The 4,704-nt window shown below is 42.6% G+C and overlaps 1 non-coding gene across 1 annotated transcript; it reads left to right on the top strand.

Annotated features, from left to right (window-relative positions):
• Positions 1–204: 204 nt before the first annotated feature.
• TRNAA-AGC lies at positions 205–277 on the top strand. Its single transcript has one exon. It is a non-coding gene; the product is annotated as a tRNA-Ala (tRNA).
• The last annotated feature ends 4,427 nt before the right edge of the window (positions 278–4,704 follow it).

Raw genomic sequence — 4,704 nt, forward strand, 5'->3', positions numbered from 1 at the left:
CTCAGAGGTGACACAAACATTCTACTTTTTGAAAGAGTTGTACTTCCTGAGTAGGCCGAACAGCTAGCTGAGAGTCCTTGCTAGTGCTAAATGGGTATGATGAATCATCAGACACCATTTTATTCTCTGATTGGAGAGCTTGCAGTGTTTGAGGAGAACTGCTCAAAAACATTTTCTGAACAGCCTACTCCAGGGAACACATGGGGGGAATTAGCTCAAATGGTAGAGCGCTCGCTTAGCATGTGAGAGGTAGCGGGATCGATGCCCGCATTCTCCACTAAAAATTTTTTTTTTTGGCTGTGTAGGGGCAGGGAGCAAATAGCAAATAAACCTTTTTTCTTTACCCTTCTGTATTCTTCTATGTGATTTTTTTTGTTTTAATTTACATTTCTTGTTTCTCAGACTTGTATGTGCAACAAACAGAAGAAAATTCAATTAATATTTATTTAGCTGAAGAAGGCTCATACACAAAGCTATTAAAACACAATTAATTACTTGATTTTTGCTATTGGAAAATCAATTAATACAAAATGATTTGTCCCATTGATTATTTAATAAAATAACTAAAACTTAATCAGAACTCTTTAAATGATTACACATATCCTGAAAACCTTCTTTTCTGCTGTTCTCTCCTTTCCCCCATGGCTTAATTCCAAAATGAAATACTAAACACTGCAGTTGTAAAGAAATAAGTGAATAATATTAAAAGCCTTTACTGTCTACTGTTGGAAGCTAGATAAAAGGTACATTTTTTTTTCTTTTGTGAGTAGAAAGACCAACACAACTGCAATAACACTGAAGTTATTACAGTTGAAATATTAACTGTTACAGTAGAATATCATACACTGGATAAGCACACAGTTTTCTGGTTACAAACTGCTTTGGAATAGTGCTGAGAAGAGGGGAATTAGCTCAAATGGTAGCATGTTTGCTTAGCATGTGGGAGGAAGTGGGATTGATGCTCATGTTTTCCAGTATGCATTTTGACTGGATTATTTATTCCAAAACTGAAAATCAGTAAAACAATATAAACGCTTTTAATATAAGCTTTATTCAAAGCAAAAACTTTCCTTTTTGATAATGACATAGTCACATGGAACAAGCAGAATTTCTATATTTCTATCAGGAACAAATACATATCCTTGGTATACCCTATTAAGACTAAATCATTAACTTGGTGTGGCGAGCTCACATAGCAACTGCCCAGCTGAGCAGGCCGGCTCCACACAGCAAACTCGCTCCTATCTGGAGTACACGGGAGATGGTAGAACTTCTGGGTCTGTGAGGAGAGGAGGCTGTGCTGTCATGGCTCCACTCCAGCGATTGGAACTTGCTTGGGGCATGGAGAAGGGCCACGATAGGGACATGCATCTGTGCCATGTAAAAATGAAAGAGCTGCGGCAGTAATAGCAGAAGGCAAGGGAGGCAAATAGTTGCCTTTGGTGTGGAGCTACAGACATGCTGTTCCTACAAGGACAAGGGGTGTCAGGGTAGTAGTGAATAGCCTCCCCGTTGAGCTCCTCTTGTAGCCTTGTGTTCATAACACATAGCCCAAGGCTGAAGAGCAGTGCAGGATCCATGTTTTCTGATACAGATGGCTAGCTAGCAGGTTACCAGGGCAGGGTTTTTATGTATTAGCTTGTCTTGGTAGGAGGGATGTGAGCACCTGGAGCTTACAGTTCCCTTATGAAACTCTGCTTCACCCTACAGTTCGCACAGACCAAGGAATTTATAGATAAGACACACAAAAGAGGTTTCATGATTTACACAACTGTGAACCTGTTTCAGCTAAGTTCTGAAATACCGCATCAGCAGAGAGACCTACAAAAATAAAAAATTCCTTTATATTTTCTTATAAAACTATATATAATATTCATTTCTCTATCACTGTTTAGTATATATTTGACTAACACCATTCATTACACAGTTTTCTAACAGTCCCTGAGGGCCTTTGCTATTGATTTTATGTGGATGGCATTTAGATGTTATGGTGGCGGGCAGCAGGATAAAACTCTAAGAAAGAAAACCATGAAAATGAGATTTTATTTATTAACAGGCTTTCCTTTGAGACTTGTGACAATAGCTTCTCAAACATTTATCCTTATAGCACTCCAAATAGGTAGAGAAATGTACTCCCAAGTAATTTCCAATTAAGGTGGATATGTCTGACATGTAACTCAATACGATAACCAATTCCATAGTCTTTGGTAGTCTGGCTACTTGCTACCTACCCAGGAATGCTGGGGCATCTAAGTTGTGAGAAAGTGTGAGGGGGTGGACTAGGTCCTGAGGCCCCTGCTGGAGGCCTCACGGCCCTGCCATATTCTGCCCCAGAAAAGGGCAGTTGAGAGGTCCTCCAAGCTGCCTACAGCAGCTGTGGGGGAAGCAGCCAATCAGCAAAGAGGCTACAGGGAGAAGCCAATCAGGGCCCATCAGACTTGTATAAAAGGAGCTGCAGGGTTAGCATGAATTCAGTCTGCTGCTGGCAGGAAGTGGGGGAAATGAGTGGTTGACTGAAAGGGTGTGGGGGAGCTTGAGCATGGCTCCTGGCTGTCTGCTGGAACTAAGCATGTGGTTACTGGCAGGGAACGGGAGAGTGAGGAAGGAGCTTCTGGCTGGTTGCCTGGACTCAACTAAGACAGGCTATGGGGAAGTGACCCGGGGAAGTGACCCAGGGAAATGTAGAGCAGCGATTAAAGGGATGCAGCACAAGGCTGCTATACTTAAAGGGTCACTGTGTTGGGACCTGGAGCAGTGGGTGGGATTGGGTCCCCCCACCAACTACAGGTTGGAAGTGGCTATGCCCTGAGGAAGGGAATTAGAACTGTGGCACCCCAGAAAAGGGGTTGCACTACTGGGACTAAGTGGGGAGCTATGATCAGCGAACTGAGTTCAAGAGGAGTGGTTCAGCTGGGGTCACTGAGGACACAAATGAAGGCAAAGAGTCTCCAGGGAGGAGGGTATGGGGGCGCTGCTCCACTCTGTCGTGGTCCTTTCCTCCACAACTCAGAGCAAGAACCTTTGCAGGACTGAGCCCAGGAAGGGCTACAGAGAAGGACATGCCCAACTGAGGGTGCCATGAGGGGCACTGTTGGGCTGTTTTAGAAGACTGAGCCCAGGGAGGGCAGCAGAACATTCTGGATTGTGTACCCTGGAAGGAGTTTTTTGTTTTGCACATGGACAGAGAGTGACTTGGCCGGAGGTCTGAGTCACCAAAGACCAATCTGACAAGTACAGTGACCAATGGGGGGGTGGGGACACTCTGAGTAGAGGAAAAACTGCAGGCATGCACACAGTTGACCAGGGCACTTGCGAGAGGTGAATGCACCCATTATAGAGATTAGATATTTACATAAACAAGAATATCCAAGTTACAAAACAGCGTTTGAAAGGATATAAACCCTCATGCCACAGTGCTAGCCAGTATCTATTAGAGAGTTAGCAGAACTTCCCCTCTGTACAGGTTAACTCCCTACTGCAGGTTTTCTTGCACCACGTATGAAGCATCTGGTGCTGGTCATGACTGGTAACAGGATTCTTGATAAGATGGACCACAGTTCCTGGATGGTAATTCCTATGAGTAAACTGTAGTGTGTCTATGTTCAGGAGCTTGCACTGAGGTAGTTACACTGATGCAAATTGCACTAGTAGTTTGATTGACCTTAGTTCTATTACACACTGACAGTTCAAGGAATTTACTCTGAAGATGTGACATTGTTCACAAAGCAGGTTACACATGTATTAAGATGTCCACAAGTGTGACCCTCCCTAGACAGCAAAGCTTTAAAATGGTTGTAAAATTTCCCAATGTCTTATATTAGGAAAGTTTCTCTGTATTATACAGCATATATTTTTTCTTTGGACATTTCTCAACCATCTATTACTTAGGAATAACTATGGGCAGTTTGTGAGATGTGACTGGATCACAACAGACATTGATGTGGCACATCTCAGAGCTATGTGAATTATAGTTGGTTCTAGTGGAATAGTATCTGTGGAAATACAGTCTGCCAGACACAGTGCTTTTAGGAACAATATTAGCGCAGGATCATTAAATAAGTGGGATCCGGTCACAGATTTTTAGTAGTGGCCTATTCCTGAAACACCGTGCACGGTGCCAGAAATAACGCCCTACAATTGATTTGTGTTGCAGTAGTGCTCAGAGACCCCAAGCAGCATAAGGGGCTACATTGTGCTGGCTATACAAACACCTACTGAAGGAAAATGCAGGGCCTGGTATGATAGTCTTACAGACTGTGTGATTGTAAGCATTCCTTTTGTGTGTTAGGTGAATCAAGCTAGCAACAGGCTGTGGTATAGTTATATCTTACTCCATACAGTTCTGTAAAGTGATAATCTTTAATGAGAGCTGGTGAGCACCTCCATATTTACAGCAGTTTGTACTATGGGTGAATACATGATTTCTTTAATCATATGCAAACCACTCATAATGTGTTATGAACCAGTTCTATTTTAGGATGACTTATCTGTGTGGTCTTTACTCTTTCAAAGTCAGAAACATCTGCAAAATGTTTTTTTAATCGATGCTGCTGTATACAGGTGACAAACCCCTTGAATTACTAGGCACCATGGCAGCTGTGGGATTATGAAAACAACTGTTTTGACTGACTACCTGAAAAGATAAGAAAGCAAAAATACTGCGGGATGTATGATCAAATCTTCCTGCACAGCTACTTTGTACGC

The sequence above is a fragment of the Terrapene carolina genome, unplaced genomic scaffold (assembly GCF_002925995.2).
Source record: "Terrapene carolina triunguis isolate 2854851 unplaced genomic scaffold, T_m_triunguis-2.0 Scaffold50771, whole genome shotgun sequence".
Classification (NCBI taxonomy): Eukaryota; Metazoa; Chordata; order Testudines; family Emydidae; genus Terrapene; species Terrapene triunguis.